Below are 17651 nucleotides of genomic sequence, written 5' to 3' on the forward strand. Positions count from 1 at the left end.
AGCATTGCTCTAGTGAGTCTTTTTGGGTTAGAAGTGTTCACATGATCTAAAATGGCCCAATCAGATTGCAGAGAGAAGTTTAGATTCCTTGACTGGGAAAACCTCCACTCTTCTGTCCTTCCAAATACTAAGCCAAGGGAGGAGTCTACCCTTACTTAAATGCATCCAGTGCCAAGTGCAGCAGAGAAGTGGGCAGAACCTGGAATCTAAGGAGCATTATTGAGCTGCCCAAATTCAGCCTGAACTCATCCATGTTTCCTTGTTGGTTAAAATCCTTGAATTTACCAATTATTTCATTTTTTTTTTCCAAACACTGTGACTTTTCTGTATTTGAGGATTTTATTTTGTAAAACTATGCTAATGTATCTCACGCTTGCCTCAAATCTAATTGGTTTAACAGCATGTAACTGAGAATGATTGTAAGATCAATTTGACATGTGTTTTGTCAAGATGTTCTTGTTTTTCAAAATTGTATTGGCTATTCATGAACCTTTTAATTAAAACTAAAATTTGAATCAGAAAGTAAATTTCCATCAAAAAAAAATCTTGAATTTACTCTTTCTTTGGCGTCCCTTGTTTGGACACTATCATCCTAGCTGTCCCGTCTCTCTGGTAAATCCTTTGCTGTGCTGTGCTCAATCACTCAGCCACGTCTGACTCTGCGACCCCGTGGACTGTAGCCCGCCAGGCTCCTCTGTCCTTGAGACTCTCCAGGCAAGAATACTGGAGTGGGTTGCCATGCCCTCCTCTTTTCTTGGCTGGATCTCCTTAAACTGTGGTTGTTCTGGAAGTTTCCTCTGAACTTCTCTCCACATTTTCTCTCTGGGAGATCTCAGCATTCCTATGGTTTCCTTCTTCACTTAAGGGTCTGCTCACCAAGTGTTAGCATTTCCTTATGACATCTCCGCGTGACTGACAGACAGTTTGAATACCTCCAGTACACTCGCTGGTAATGCAAATAAGTTCCACACTGACGTAGTTTCTCTTTAGAATCTGCAGCTACTCCTGATTTCCCGACTTCAGAAATACTTCCTCAAAATGTATATAAAGAGCCAGTGGGTGTCTCCCAGAGCCCAAGAACAGGAAGTACAAGCAGAATGCTGACAGCCTTCAGGGATCCAGGCCGTGGCTCCCAGGCACATTCTTGGAAGCCATATCTGCACTGGCTACGTGTTTCTTCATATTGCAGACGTCTTCCTGTGCTCCTTGGTCTGTGTAGAAGAATGAGGCCAGTAGCAGGTCACAAACTCACCTATCCTATCTTCAACCTCCCAGAGAGAGACAGGCCTCACTTTCTCAGTTCTAGTGCCAAGCTGAGGAGAAGTTCTGATGGACCCGCCTCAGGTCAGGTGCCCCATGCAGGGCCGGTATGTTAGCACAGTGACCTCCGCGGTGACTGTGGAGGGATGGTGGGGAGAGGGCAGCTCCCAGGAGGAGGGGAGGGTCCATTCCTAGAAATGGGAGGAGGGCTAGGCCACCAAAACGATAGGGCTCCAGGACAAGGTCCCCTCCCTGTGAGTGAGGGGACCGCTCTCAGAGAAGGGGTTAAGGAGATGGGGCAGGAATCCAAAATTTTAATCAGGTCAGAGAACTTGTGGTCGTTTTTGACTCCTCTGCCACCACCCACCCACTTCCCTCATGTCTAGTAAGACACTCCAATTACTTCTTTCAAAAATACTTCCTAGTTGCCCCCCTGCGTCTTTCCTGTTTGACTTGTGTTTCCTGGTTTCAGTCCTTATTGCCTAACCTCCTGCATTCTCTAATGACCCCGTTGGTTTGCCACACTTTCCCTTCTCCCAACCATTCTACAATCAGGCTAATCTTCCTAAAATGCCTCCTGGAAGAGGTTGCATCTCAGGGCTGAAAAGCTCCAGCGTCACCTGGCTGCCTGGACTTCCCAGGTGGTGCTCGTGGTTAAAAACCCGCTTGTATGATGCAAGAGACGTGAGTTCGATCCCTGGGTCAGGAAGATCCCCTGGAGGGGGGCATGGCAACCCACTCCGGTATTCTTGCCTGGAGAATCCCTTGGACAGAGGAGCCTGGCGAGCTATGGCCCCTAAGGTTGCAAAGAGTTGGACTCTACTGAAGCAACTTGGCACTCTCGCATGCAACTGGCTGCCTATAGAACAAAGTCCAATCAGCTGGCTCGTCAAGACGGTCTCCAGCTGTAATCAGCATCCTTGATGCCTTCTAAGCACCCGTGACCACCAAAGTCTTTCCATGGCATCTCCCAGCCTCACGAGTGGGGCGCAAGTGGCTTAAGCCCCGAAATGATGCCCCATCAGCCTGGTCCCAGTGACTGGTTCAGGAAAAGCTGTGGAGAGAAGTCTACACCAGCCAGTATATTTTCCAGACCAGTGTCACTGGCTCAGGAAATGGTCTGTGAGCCCAGATGACCCACCAGATGAACCATGTCAGGAGGAGGCACAGAGGCCCTTTTTGTTCCTCTTGGACATAGAGACAGTTCTAGGTGCTGCTACCAGCCACCTTCATTCTCAAGAATATCTGAACGCAGGGCAATTTGCCTAAAATCAATTTCCTGGAAGCCAATTTCTGAATCAAATTTTAAAATATATGCATTTTCATTGACTGTTTTAAAAGAGAATATTCCTTCAATTATGTTTGTGGCAGATTGCCCTGGAGCCAAGCCAGTGGGTTTAGGATGACGTCTTCTTCAGGAGAATGGAAGGGTGCTGATGTAAGGTTGTTGCTGTGGCCTTTGAACTCTGGATCCGGCCTTGCCTGAAGTCTGCCATGGGGTGCCAGCTTTTCCCAAACATGAGCCAGTCCAGTCCTGCGGAGTTTAACCCAGATTTGGCAGGGTTTTCTGTTAGGAGCAACTGGAAGCATCCTGATACAACAATGTATCTTTCTGAATGTTTCCAAATTCTGGTCCCTGAGCCTTCTGGATCCATGGCTCCAATCACACCGGTCTTCTCCCTTTTCCCCAGGTGTTCCCCAGGCTTTTCCGTTGCCAGCACTTTTCTCGCCACGTCCCTCCCTCCCGGCGCTCGCCTGTCCCGGCTCCTCCTGGCCTTCCAGAGAAGAACCTCTGTCCTCTCCTCAGGCTGCTCCAGCCCCCTAAACCCCATCCTCTCCAGCTGTTTTGGTCCCAAGAATTGGAGACTCATTTAAATCCCTTCAGAAGGAAGCAAGGCAGCCCAGGCATGCCTTCCCGTCTCCTCTCAAGCGCCCTCCTGCTTGCCTTCTGCTGTTTTCTGCTCCACGTGTCCGCTCTGCTCCCACCCATTAGCACGTTCTTGTTCCCATGTAACATCCACGGACATACGCCCTCCCCACTGACCCCGGTTTGGAGCCCTGCTTCTACCTTGGGGTGGGGCGGGTATTCTTCCTGCTTCTGCTCCTTCAGCCACTGTCTCCTTTTCTCCATGGGTCCAATCCAGATTTCCTGGAGAGACTCTACTGGAGTAAGTAATCTGACTTCCTGGGGCACGCTGGGTCCCTGGCTAGCCTCAGCTTGGCTGGTTACTGGTCCTCATGACCAGTGACAGGTTGTAAGTCCCACTGTTCCCTTCCATAGTGGTGAATAGTGTTCAGATACCCAGGAGCTGGGAGCGGAGTTGTTCCCACCCCAGCAGTCAATCCTGAACCCCCGGTGCCCCCAGGTCCCCAGTGACACTCCCCTGTCCCAGGCATCAGTGCTGCCCTGCTCCCCCCCGAGCTCCCTGCTGGGGGCCAGCCAAGCAGCAGGCTCTCAAGGGCCACGTGAGTGCTCCCACCCACCTTCTGAGGCAGGAAGGGGCAGGTCGGTCCACTTGAAAGATGGAGAAGTGAACGCAGAAGACTCCTTTGGGGGTCACACAGGTGTTGCTGATTGCTGGGAGCTGGGGAAGTACCGAGGTCACTTCCAGGTCCCAGACTCGCCTCCCTCCGCTGTCTCCCCACCACCCCCACCCCAGTAGACCAAGCACCTTCGGTTCATTACCCAGACCCCTGCTCATCACTCTCATTCCATCCCTGCAGCCTTCTGAGTCCTGACTTCAACAAAAAGGCGGTGGAGGAAAGGGGAAGAGCTGGGGGCCAGAGGGAGGTGGACGGGGAAGCCGGGGTTCAGCTGACAGTGCCTGAAGGCGGAAGGCGGCCTCCGGCCCATAAAAGCGACACGCTGGCCTGGTTCCCCCAGGCAGGAATACACCCGCCAGCGAGTGAGAGGAGCCCAGGGCGAGGCTTTCTAATGACAAGGGATGGGGATGGCTTCCATGGGAAAGAGAATCCCCTCTCCTCCCCTCTGCCCCTTGTTGGTCCACCAGTCCATCTCCTGACCCATCGGGCTCCACTTTTGTCTTCTCAGAGCTACGTTTTCTGAGAAGGCACACAGCATGAGCTAGGACGGTCAGGCCCGCAAGAGACCTTGGAGCTCATCTTGTCCAACACGACCTTTTTCAGAGTTGAAGAAACTGAGGCCCAGAGAGGGTCATGTCTTGACCAAGGACACACAGCTAAGGAGCAGTGACATCGAGCCAAGAAAATAAAAAACAACACACAGTTCTCTGGACTGCCTGTTTTTCAGCCGCCCCTCTAAAAGTCCCCCCTGGAGAGTGCACCGGCCACATCCCAACACCGTGTCCAAGAAGCTGGACCTCCTCTGAGCTCCTCAGGCCGGGGCCTCCGTCTGCCCTGCCACAGATTCTGTACCACCCAGAGACACCCTTCACTGTTGCGGACGATGCCCTCGAAGCAGGCTGCACTGTCTGGCTGTGGTCAACGTAGGGTTAGGGAGTGAGAATAGGCGCGGTTCGGAGAAAGAACGAGACCGGCACTTTACAGGAACCGATCACCTTTAATGAGGCGAGGAGGGGCAGCAGTCAGATTAGTGAGCTGCTGCACAGACCGTCTGTGGGGTCGCGCAGAGTCGGACACTACTGAAGAGACTCAGCAGCTGCAGCAGCGCTAACCCAACGAAAGAGTGAGTGTATACAGGCATATATGTGTAACTCTGCTGTCTTAAGGGGGCCTGTTCTTCTCCAAGGTTGTTCGGAGTAGTTATCTCTTAAAAACGGCTGGGGCAAGGAATTCTGGAGATTGGCCAGAGACTGGACCAGCTGGGAGCTGGGCATCATCAACCTTAATGTCCAGTTTTTTTTCTTCGGGTGAGAGACTTCTTTGTTTTGCATAGAGTGGTGGGGAGGACCCAGAGGGGAGTTTTAACTCCAGGCTGTTTTGAGCCGTGTAACTTTCCTTCCGTCGGGGAGGCTGCCTCGGGCACCACGGCCAGCATGCCGTGCACAGGCCGGGTGCCCTCTGGGCTCTGCGGCCTGTGTGCCAAGCGGGGCCCACAGAGCCCCTCTGCAGGCAAACCCAGCCCTGCTGGCTGGCACTGCGGCTTTCCGCCCCCGTGGCTCCCTGCCCTCCGCCGGGGTTTGTCCGGCATCCTCTCCCTCACCTGCTCCGTGTGTGGGGTGCCTCGTGGAGCCCTCAGAGCCCCCTGCAGAGGACCGCTCCCACACCTGGCCCTCTGGCCAAAACGGACAGGCCACCATTTTGAAATCTCGACAAATGTTGACAAGACAGAATGGACGTTCCAGACCCTGCTGGGCACCCGCCCCCCACCCGCGCCTACAACTATCACGGCTCATCTCCGAGGAGCAGGCTGGTGGGGTGGGGGGCAAGGATGAGGGGCAGGGCTTCAGGGCTTGCCTTCACACGGTCTTAGAAATAGCCGGGATGAGTGTCCCAGGAAAAGGCTATTAATAGGCCTCCTTCCACACGCTCAGCTTTCCGGTGCTGGAGCTGTGTGAGAATGAGTCAGCAGATGGAAAGGGCTAATGATGAACGTTGGGGAGCAGAACCGTCGCTCAGCAGGGGAAGGGGAGCTGTGAGCTGTGACACTGCGCTTTTCACCAGCCTCCGGTACTTCCCGCCCGGCCCTCCTCGGAGCACACGATCCGTTCAGCTGGTGCCTTGCAGATGCTGTCAGTTCCAATTCTGAAACCAGAAAATTTATTTAAAATAATTTTAGCTTATTTACTATTTATTTATTTTTGACTGTGCTTGGGTCTTCCTTGCTGCCCTGGGTTTTCTCTAGTTGTGGCGAGTGGGGGGCTCCTCTTTCTTGGTGTGTGCGGGCTTCTCTTTGCGATGTCTTCTCTTGTTGGGGAACATGGGGCTCTCGGGCATGTGGGCTCGCTGATTTTGGTTCCCAGGCTCTAGAGCGCAGGCTCAGGAGTGGTGGCCCACGAACTTACTTGCTCTGCGGGCATCTGCGATGTCTTCCCGGACCAGGGGTTGAACCTGTGCCCTCTGCATTGGCAGGTGGGTTCTTTACCACTGAGCCACCTGGGAAATGCCTGAAAGCAGAATTTAAATCAGCAAAAACATCCACAAATCCATCTTCCCACTCCCCCTCCCGTACTTTCCCTTCATTGGCTAAGTCAGTGACCAGGGAAGAAGCCCTGTCCCCGGGGCGTGGAGAGCTGCGTGGGCAGTGTTTGTGACCCTCTGCACACCTGCCCGCCTGCCGGCTCTCTCTGGGACGAGCTCCCACTGTAGACTCCACACATGTTGTTGAACCCCAGTCCCCGTGACAGGCAATTTTACAGATATCCTCCCATCCTCACAATAACCCTACGAGGCCAGGGTGTTGATATCTTGCTCTCACAGAGGGAGAATCAAAGCTGAGAGATAGTAAGCAATTTGCCAAAGGAGCCGCAGCCAGTACACTTACCAAGTGAATCACATAAGCCAGGGGCCCACAGTTTTCTGAGATAAAGATCCTAGTCTACAGATGAGGAAATTGGGGCTCAGAGAAACAGAGGGAACCTAGTAAGTAGTGTCAGGATTGGGTCCTGGGTCTGGGCACCCCCCCAAAGTGACAGGGCAGCAAGGGCTCCAGCTCCAACTCTACCTTTAAATCCACCACACCTCCTGCCTCTCCAGGAAAGCACTCACTGCGCCCTGATTGAAAGCCCATTAGTCTGGCGGCGTCCAGCATCAACTCTGGCTGACTGGCCTCCGGACAGACCTCCTCGTGTCACAAATCACACATTGCCCTCCATCCTCCTGAAAGCCAGGGACCAGGCAGGGCGGATCCCAAAGTGTCCATGTGTACTTAATTGCTCAGTCATGTCTGACTCTTTGTGACCCCGTGGACTGTAGCCTGACGGGCTCCTCTGTCCATGGGATTCTCCAGGCAAGAATACTGGAGGGGGTGGCCATGCCTTCCTTCAAGGGATCTTCCCAATCCAGGGATCGAACCCAGGTCTCCCGCATTGCAGGCAGATTCTTTACCAGTTGAGCCACCATGGAAGTCCAAGAATACTGGAGTGGGTAGCCTATCGTGTCTCCAGGGAATCTTCCCAACCCAGGGATCCAACCAGGGTCTCCTGCATTGCAGGCGGATTCTTTACCAGCTGAGCTACCAGGGAAGCCCAAAAAGTGTCCATTCAGGAGAGCAAAAGTTAAAAGGCTTCCTGAGAATCAAATGTTCCTATGTCCAAATTTACCAACTATAAGTCACTCTTTTGGGTGGCCTAAATCCCGTGGTGATATGAGTGGAACTTGCCATCAGCCCCAGGTTTAAATGAAGTGGCCTTAAAGGTAACAGATACAACATCAACCTGCCAATTTTTATCACATCGTAACAGTTCCGTGGCTTATGGTTGGTAAATTTAGATAGAGGACTATTTGATTCTTGGGAAAGTTGTGTGCGAAAGGGGTAGTGAGGGGACAAAGAAGGGATCAATGGGTACTTTAACCTCTGCTTTCTAAGAACTTCAAGTGGTGGGAACCATTACAGAGTGCAGCATGTTTTTAACATGAGGGAAAAGGTGTAATAAGACAACCCTTCTTGAGCCAACCACCCAGTGCAGCCAAAAATAAAATAATTAGATAAACAAGAATTTTTAAAAGAAGCCCTTAGTAAAGGTGTGTTGAAGGAATGAGTGAGTGAGTGTTCCCTGCCCTGCATGGTCAGAAATAGCCCTTCTCTTTCCCGTCTTTACTCTGCCTTAACTTAATCATAGCCTGTTTCTCTAACTCACACGACATTATATATTAGCATCTTAATTTCCTACCTCCCCTCTCTCCCATAGGAATGTAAATTCTAAAAGAACAAAGGCTCTGCCTCTTGTCCACTGCTGTTCCCCAGAGGCTGGAACGCTTAAGAAACCCTCGGTTGGACTTCCCTGGTGGTCCGGTGGTTAAGATCTGCCTGCCAGTGCAGGGGACACGTGTTTGGTCCCTGGTCAGGGAAGACATCCCAAATGTCGCGGAGACACTAAAGCCTGTGCACCACAACTTCTGAAGCCTGTGCCCCCTAGGGCCTGTGCTCCACAACAAGAGAGGCCCCCACAAGAAGCCCCACCAGTGCAACTGCCGCTAGAGAGCAGCCCCGGCTCGCCGCAGCCAGCGAAAGCCCGCACGCAGCAACAGGGACCCAGTGCAACCAAAATAAAATAAAATAGTTAAATAAGTATAATTTTTAAAAGAAGCCCTTAGTAAAGGTGTGTTGAAGGAATGAGTGAGTGAGTGAGTGTTCCCTGCAGGGTCGTTTAGCCACGAAGAGATACCCTCCATGCCGGCTTCTCTGGGCGTGGGGATCCGAGTCCCCTTAATCTGGCCTCCCCTCGCCTCAGGGTCAGTCAGATGGAGCATCTCCCCAGGCTCCGCTCTTTGAGGAAGAGACAGGGAGCTGGTGCTTATGAAGAAGCCCCTGTGGAGACCTACTGAGCCCTGTGTGTGTGTTAGTTGCTCAATTGTGTCCGACTCTTTGTGACCCCAGGGACTGTAGCCTGCCAGGCTCCTCTGTGCGTGGGATTCTCCAGGCAAGAATACTGGAGTGAGTAGCCATTCCCTTCTCCATTTTAAGTCCTGAACAGAGAATTTAAAAAGCATAGTTCCCACCCCATCTAAGGGAATCCCCATTCTTGAGAGTCTCCCCCTCTGGAGTGTGGCAGTGTCTGAAGCTGGCTGTGGAGAGCAGGGAAACTTTCTGGAAAGCACCACCCTCCCCCCAGATGATTATGGGCCCTTCAGCTACCCACCCCCAGCCTAAGCCACGCTCCCCACCCTCGCCCTGCAATGCCAATCTTGTTTTGTCCACCGATTCTGATTCCCAGAGCCCCAACCAAATGGCATGTACACAGTGGGGTACATGTAGTCTGCCCAGGCCTCACGGACAACAAGACACTTGGCAGATAAAAGGGGTTCTCCTCGCAAAGACCCGGGTTGCACAATCCCACTGAGCTCCCTGGAGTGGGAGGCTAGTCCCTCTGAACTCACGATTACCACCGTGGAGATGAAAGGCTTCCTGTGGGAGAGAGCCGTCCCCCGGAGCCAAACAACACTGGAGGCTGGCCGGCTGCCATCTTGTCAGGGCCGTTCCTCGCAGCCGGGCCGAGTGACTGGCTCCCTCACAGGCCAACCTGCCTGGGGCAAAGACAGTCAAGGCGCCCAGACCAGCCATCGCTCCTCGGTGAGTGCGGAGCTGCGGCCTGAGCGCCGTCCCGGCCTTCTCAGCTCCAGCCTGGGCCACTTTGGCGAGAGCAGCTGCCTTGGCCCATCCAGCGGGGACAGACTGAAGGGCGCAGCTCGCTCACCTTGCCCAAGGCCCCCCAAGGATTTCTGACTCGACTCAGAGGCGAAGGAAGGGCACGCTGGGGCACCTGGCTCCGGGGACCGTGAGGACTGGGGGAGGTCACTGCCCGAGCTCCCCACGCTTTCCTGACCTGGCCAGCCCCTGGTCTCCTGGCCCGGTGCCCGCAAGCTGGCTAAATAGCAAAAGCGTCTGGAGTTCCTGGTAAGAAGGCAGATCCCAGGCCCCACCCTGTGAGCTCTGACTCCATACACGCGAGGTGTGCAGGCGTGCTAAGTCACTTCAGTCGTGTCCAACTCTTTGCGACCTCATGGACTGTAGCCCGCCGGGCTCCTCTGTCCATGGGATTCTCCAGCAAGAATACTGGAATGAGTAGCCATTCCCTTCTCCAGGGCATCTTGTCGACCCAGGGACTGAACCCGTGTCTCTTATGTCTCCTGTGCTGGTAGGCAGCTTCTTTACCACTGGTGCCACCTGGGAAATTAGGGCCTAGAAATCTGGGTTTTTACAAAACCCGCAGACAGTTCCGACACAGGGCTCTGTGGGCCAGCTGTCCTCACCCCTCGTCTTATGTGGAGCTGAGAGGAGCAGAGGCCCCAGTGACTAGGGCTGTGGAAGCAGCTCCCAAGGGGGCCACTTGGCGTCTGCCACGCTCCTGGCAAAGGCTCCAAAGCCACGTCCAGAATCCTCACAGGATGAGAGCACTTTCATCCAGAGGCAGAAATCACCTACGCCCAGTGAGGGGTGTGTCCCTGGGGTTGACTCCACGGAGCCCCCCAGAGCCCCACGATGTGCAGTGACCCCCAAGGTGTTCTGTGTGCCACGGGAACACACACACACTCATGGGATGCGCCAGGAGGGGCAAAGGCTGGGAGCTGTGCATCCTTTTAACCAGAAAGGATTCTCTCTCTAGGGAACTGAGAAACGAGCTCCTGAAGCCCAAAGCTGGACCCGCTGGAAACATGGCCTCTCCGTCTCATCAACCCTCATTGCTCCAGGACGGCATGAGGACCAATTCAAAACCGACAGGCTGGGGCGGGGGGCTCCTTACACACTCACACCCACCACTCATAAAGAGTACACACAGGCTCACAGGCTCACTCACCTGCACATACATCACACACTGACATACACGTTCACGTACGCGCACTCACTCGCACACCGCAGACGTACACGCGCACACACGCACTCACAGCCTGAGCCGGGGCGGGTGTCTAGAGCCGAGGCAGGACCTTGTCCCTGGTTGTTTCCAAGCGTGTGGAGGAAGTAGACTCTGCCCTCTCCTGCCCTGGGAGACAGCTGGAGACTCGGGAGGCAGAGGAATTTCCCTGAGGGCCTCCCTACTCCGGCCGGGGCAGGGAGGGGCCCGCCTTGGCAGGCCAGCCTGGGCCCCCACCAGAAATCTCTTTGGAGCCGCCCTTTCTTCGCCGTGGCCTCCCCTGCCGCCCCTCCCCGGGGCTCCCCTGGGGCTCAGGTTGGGGCGGACACCCCTGCAGTCCTCAGTCTGCGGGGTTGGGGTCGCCTGTGGTTGCTGGGCAGGCAGAGATGGAGCTAGGGAAGGGGGAAAGGCAGACTTTTCAGGGGAAACTGGCAAAGCGGCAGGAACTCCCCAAGTCAGTGCTCTTTTCTTGAATACATTTCTTTTCATCACAGGGACAGAGGTCTGGGTCTCTGGGGAGCAATATCCCCGAGTCTCCACTGGGGTCCGTGCTGCCCACACCCCGTAACCATGAGCCAGGTGGAACTCTCCAGCCTGATTAGCCAGAGACCCAGGGCTTCCCGGTGTTTGGCAAACAAGCCCCTCCAAGCTTTTCAATGAGGAGACCCAGGAAACCTACCCACCCACCCTCCTGAGTCCTCCCAAGAGCCTCGCATAGACAGAGCTTTGTAACCTTTGTTACCGCTGGGCCTCCGGGTCCCCGCCTCCACCCACAGCTTCCTAGCCCGGGCGGCTCATCCACCCCAGGACCAGGCCTTCCTGCCGGCACGCCCCGTGGCCTGGGCCACACCGCCCAGGCCCAGCAGCCTTGGCCCCACACACAGAAAGCCTGCTTTTGAAATAGTTCCTGGATGCTTGCAGGGCTGGAGTCCCAGCCTCGGACTCCCGTGCAACCGGGCCAGCACATTCTTCCGTCCTCCCATTGTCCTGCCCGCCCGCGTTCTTGCCAAGAGCCGCCCTGGGGAGTTGGGAGGGGAGGCGTCTACTGGGCCTGGGCTCACTCAGCCCCCAGATTCCGCCCCCCCCCCGCCCCCACCCCACCCCCATCTCCCAGAGCCCCCTGCAGTCCATGGTTTCCTGCAGCTTTCTCCTGCATCCTGGATGAAGAAGGTCCCTCTTCTGAATTCCTGGTCTGAGCTCCAGACTGCACCAAGACCGCCTCACCAAACTCGGGGTCCACAGACTGAGCCCACCACCCAGAAAAGACTTCTCTGAGCAAGGGCATCCCCACTCCTCAGGAAGCCGCCACTCCCGCGGGAAGCCGGGAAGCTGCGGGAGGATCGACCAGGGCCGATGAGGGCTGTCTGACCGATGAGGGAAACCAGGAAAATGGGGAATTCCAATGTCACTCCTCACTGACCAGGGACTCCATGGCCCAGTCTGGCTCTGGGACCACACCTGGGCTGAATGCCCCGAGGAAGCCTGGGACTCCTCTCTGCTGACCACTGCCCCCAGCTTTGAAACTGGCGACCCAGAGGGCCCTGACCCTAATGCTAACACATGGCTTTTCTTCCTTTAACCCTGACACTTGTTAGTAGCAACTCCCAGCACCTAAAGCCTCCCCCGCCCTGCCCTGGCCTGGCTGTCTGGTTCCTCTGTTAATGAAACTCTGCGTTCCTCTTTGTCTCTTTGATCCAGATTTTAACTGGCCCAGCCCTCCCCGGCCAGGCGCCTGGGCCACGAGCCAGGCCCTCCTCCAGGGTGGATGCTGCTAGGAGGCTGGAGGCTGTGGAGTTTTGGTCTCTGCTTGTCCAGGGTCTCAGACTCTCATGGGGATTCCCTGATGCTTGGTTGGCCCAGGGTCCTCCCAGGGGAAGAAGCTGGATGTATCCTCACCGAGCCAGGTATTTCTACTCATTCGTTTATTCATTCACTCATTCATTCATTCGATGTGGTCAGGATAGGCTGCTCACCCCAGGAAGACTGTCACATGATTTAGTCTCCTAGACTGTGAACTCCTGAAATCTGTAAGGAGGGCACCATATTATATTTTTAACTTTCTAGAGCCTGGTACTAAGTCTAATATATAATAGTTCCTTAATAAAGAATTACCTGCTGAATGAATGAAGGCACCCACAAATAAATGACTAAATTGAGGTTCTGGTCCTGTGGCCCATTGTCCTATAGAAGGAGACTTCCAACTCTGGGACAGCAGTAGAGACCCCCTGGTCAGTGCATTCCTCCCCCCACCCCCCCACCGACCCCCACTGTCCTTTAACGTCTGTTTATAGAACTGTGGGTTTTCAGGTTTTATGAGGCAGAAGGTGAGATGCTGAGACACTGCGGGCCAGAAATGACTGTTGCATCCACTAGAGAAAGAAGTGGCAATGGTGACCTTAGTGTTTGTTTAGAAAGTGAGTCATGGGTGCCTGGGGATGGGTGGCAGTGGGCTTGGGGTTACTCTGATTCCCCACATCTCTGCAAATCCTTCCAGAGGAATGCCATTTGGTTATGGTCTTTTCTATCCTTCCAGAAGCACACCTCTACAGCACCAGCATGTGTATGTGTGTGTGTGTGTGTGTGTAAGTATATCAACAATCAGGGGTCTCCTTGGAACCTTGGAATAAACATAGAAAACATGAGCCCTTGTTCAACCTAGTTGAGCCAACAGACAAGAAACCAAAATGTGAAAAATACACTGGAGTACGCAAAACACAGGGTGGGCCAATGCTTAGTGAATCTGGTGTATTGATACCGTGAGAGTCTGCTGTGACGTGGGAACTCCATGAAGACAGAGACTTCTTACCCTCACATTCCCGGCCCCAGGCCCCGTGCCTCACGTGGAGACACAGAGTAGGGACCCGCTGAGTATAGCCAGGGCAGATGGATCCTTAATGTGCCCAAGCTTCAAAGAGCAGAAAAGCCGGAATGTGGAAAAATCAAGATAAGAAGGCAGAACCCCTGGCTCCCCAGGAAAGGTGACAAATTCAGGGAACTCTAAGATAATTCTGACTTGTAACTTCAGAGCAATCCAGTGTGGATTGCCTCTCTAAACCCCAACCAAGTGATGAGGGAAAAGAACAATTAAAGAAGAAAAGTTCTTGGAAATTAAAACCATGATCGCTAACATAAAATACTGAATAGGGCCTAGAAGGAAAAGGTGAACCGATCTTCCAAAATGTGAGCCCCAAAGAAAGAGAGAATCAATCCAAGAAGCCCAATATCCAAGAGAGAAAATAAAGGGAGAGAAATCATCAAATAAATAAGGAAGTTTCCCAAATCTGAAAAAAAGATTCAAACCTCACACTTTGAAAAGGCCCATTAAGTGCTATACAGGATGAATGGGTGGGAAGAAGATCCTGCATCAGCAGACACAGCTTCATGGAAGAACATGCAAGTGTAAATGCTGTTTGGACCTCAGACCTTCAGCAGCTCTTGCCTGCCATATTTCTAATGGTGGGCGGGGCCCTGAGCCATTCCAGCCCAGTCTACGTGAGAGGGCAGGGGCAGGCTTGTGGAGACACTACCCTTACCCTGCCTTGCTTACCAAAAAGGCAATAAAAGCAAATAGGTGCCAGCTTGCTAATATATGTATTTTCCTTTGTCCACCCCCCCCATAACTGTTGCCCCATGCTGAGTGACTTTCCGCACGTGGCTTAAAAGCATGGACTCTGGAGCCACCCTGTCTACATTTAAATCCTGTCTCTGCCTTTTACTAGCTTGGGCAAATTACTTAAGTTCTCTGTGCCTCAGTTTTCTCATCTATAAAATGGGAATGAAAATGGAACCTCTCCCAGAGGGCTGTGAGGATTCAATCATTAATATGAGTAAAATAGGTCTAACAGGACCTGTCCTGAGAACAATACACTAGACAAGTGCTGCTATGATTAATTAAAGACATCAGTTCAGTTCAGTTCAGTCGCTCAGTTGTGCCCAACTCCTTGCGACCCCATGGACTGCAGCACACCAGGCTTCCCTGTCCATCACCAACTCCCATAGCTTGCTCAAACTCATGTCCATCGAGTTGATGATGCCATCCAATCATCTTATCCTCTGTCGACCCCTTCTCCTGCCTTCAATCTTTCCCAGCATCAGGGTCTTTTCAAATGAGTCAGTTCTTTTCATCAGGGGGCCAGAGTATTGGAGCTTCAGCTTCAGCATCAGTCCTTCCAATGAATATTCAGGACTGATTTCCTTTAGGATTAACTGGTTTGAGCTCCTTGCAGTCCAAGGACTCTCAAGAGTCTTCTCCAGCACCACAGTTCAAAAGCATCAATTCTTCGGCATTCAGCTTTCTTTATAGTCCAACTCTCACATTTATACATGACTACTGGAAAAACCATAGCTTTGACTAGACAGATCTTTGTCGGCAAAATAATGTCTCTGCTTTTTAATATGCTATCTAGGTTGGTCATAGCTTTTCTTTCAAGGAGCAAGTATCTTTTAATTTTATGGCTGCAGTCACCATCTGCAGTGATTTTGGAGCCCCCCCAAAATGAAACCTCTTCCTGTTTCCATTGTTTTCCCATCTATTTGCCATGAAGTGATGGGACCAGATGCTATGATCTTAGTTTTCTGAATGCTGAGTTTTAAGACAACTTATTCACTCTCCTCTTTTACTTTCATCAAGAGGTCAAGAGGCTCTTTAGTTCCTCTTCGCTTTCTGCCATAAGGGTGGTGTCATCTGCGTATCTGAGGTTATTGATATTTCTCCTGGCAATCTTGATTCCAGCTTGTGCTTCATCTAGCCTGGAATTTCACATGATGTACTCTGCATAAAAGTTAAATAAGCAGGGTGACAATATACAGCCTTGACGTAGTTGATTTGGAACCAGTCTGTTGTTCCATGTCTGGTTCTAACTATTGCTTCTTGACCTGCATACAAATTTCTCAGGAGGCAAGTCAGGTGGTCTGTATTCCCGTTTCTTGAAGAATTTCCCACAGTTTTTTGTGATCCACACAGTCAAAGTCTTTGGTGTAGTCAATAAGCAGAAGTAGATGTTTTTCTGAAACTCTCTTGCTTTTTCTATGATCCAACGTATTTACATTAAGGCAATCACAAATGCTGCAGGCCAGGACCTCTTACTCAGAGAGCTGGGTTATCAGCATACCGCTAGATAGGCCAGTTGTCCCTGTGGTAATTTTTAACCCTTTTGATACCTCCTGCTCAAAATTCCAAAGGTCAGAAGCATGCTCAGCCCTCTCGAGGTCTGTGTGCATCCTGAGCGGAAGTAAAAATTTGCCCTCTGTTCTTCAGGGTGCCTCGGGCCTGCCTGAGTCCCTGAGGAACCTGGTGTTGCAGTGTCAGCCAAAGTGTCATCCTGGTGACAGTCCCCTCCTGACGTGGTGACAGAGATGTGAACCCTGGGTGCCAGATATTCGTTATCCAAAATTCACGTATTATGTATCTATCACATATCACACACTAGGCCCAGAGAGCCCTAGTCCCAGCCCCAAGCCCCTTATGGCTGGCTGTCTCCTGGCCATCAGTAGAGCAAAGGGCCTAGAAATAGCAGCAGCTGGAAAGCATAAGTCCTTTTAGAATAGTGGTTCTCAGATTTGAGGGAACATCAGAAACACCGGAGCGCGGCAAGTGGCTGAGCGCCAGAGCTTCTGATTCAGTGGCAGTCATGGGTGGGACCAGAAAATGTTCATTTCTTTTCTTTCTTTTTTATGTTTTGGCCACACCAAGCAGCGTGTGGGATCTTAATGCCCCAACCAGGGATTGAACCCATGCCGCTGCATTGGAAGGCTGAATCTTAACCACTGGGCCACCAGGGAAGTCCCAGAAAAATGTGCTTTCTTCCAGGCTTCCCAGGTGGCTCAGTGGTAAGGTATCTGCCCATGGTGCAGGAGACCCAGGTTTGATCCCTGGGTTGGGAAAATCCCCTGGAGAGGGAAATGGCAACCCATTCCAGTATTTTTGCCTGGGAAATCCCATGTACAAGGGAGTTTGGTGGGCTATAGCCCATGGGGTTGCAAAAAGTCAGACATGACTGAGCATACACACACGTGCACACACACGTGTGCACACACACAAAACAAGCTCCCAGGTGCTGGGACGCTGATGTGGCTGGTGTGGGCACTGCACTGTAAGAACTACTGCCCTAGAGCTTACAAACCAGACAGTGATTCTCCAGAGAGCAAAGAGCAATGAGGGAACGTTTGCATCTCCAACTTATAAATACTTTACTTAAAGTCTCCTTGCTTAATCAAAGTCTTCCCCTGTGGCTCAGCTGGTAAAGAATCCATCTGCAATGCAGGAGACCTGCATTTGATCCCTGGGTTGGGAAGATCTCCTGGAGAAGGGAACGGCTACCCACTCCAGTATTCTGGCCTGGAGAATTCCGTGGACTGTATAGTCTCCATGGGGTCACATAGAGTCGGCCTAATCAAAGCCCTTAGCCAGTGAACGGGTTGGCTGAGACCAGTTCCCAGCTGTGGATGCAAACACACTTGTGGAAATGCACACACATTTGTGTTTACCCGTGGGCAATTCCAGACCTCAGTGCACAGACCATCCTTCCAGGTCTTTAGTGTTGTAATTACATTTGGGGGGTCTGCAGTCTTGAAGCCCTGACTTCAGACCTGGCTCTGCCTCTTGCCAGCTGTCGAACCTGGGCACATTTCCCACTCTCTCTGAGCTGTCATTTCTTTAGCTGCCAAGAGGGGCCAATAATAGCATCTACTATAAAACAGGATTGTTTCGGCGCAGATGCTAAATGGCATGAGAGGTGCTCAGAGCATGTACAGTACACGCCTGACACTTGGAGGCCATCATTAACCTTGAGAGAAATAATGGTCCTATTGTTACCAATTTGTGTTTCTAATTAAGTGTCTATTAAGGTGGCTGGGGACTGGGGAGACAGTGGTGCTTCTATCTGTCAGATGCACTCTGGGTCCCACATCAGCCTATCATCTGGGGTCTGGGACAGTCAC

The 17651-nt window shown here is 52.4% G+C and overlaps 1 non-coding gene across 1 annotated transcript; it reads left to right on the plus strand.

The window, feature by feature from the left end:
* The first annotated feature begins 16524 nt into the window (after positions 1-16524).
* Positions 16525-16595, plus strand: TRNAH-AUG. The gene has a single exon. It is a non-coding gene; the product is annotated as a tRNA-His (tRNA).
* Positions 16596-17651: the final 1056 nt, after the last annotated feature.

The sequence above is a fragment of the Cervus canadensis genome, chromosome 13, assembly GCF_019320065.1.
Source record: "Cervus canadensis isolate Bull #8, Minnesota chromosome 13, ASM1932006v1, whole genome shotgun sequence".
NCBI classification, from domain to species: domain Eukaryota; kingdom Metazoa; phylum Chordata; class Mammalia; order Artiodactyla; family Cervidae; genus Cervus; species Cervus canadensis.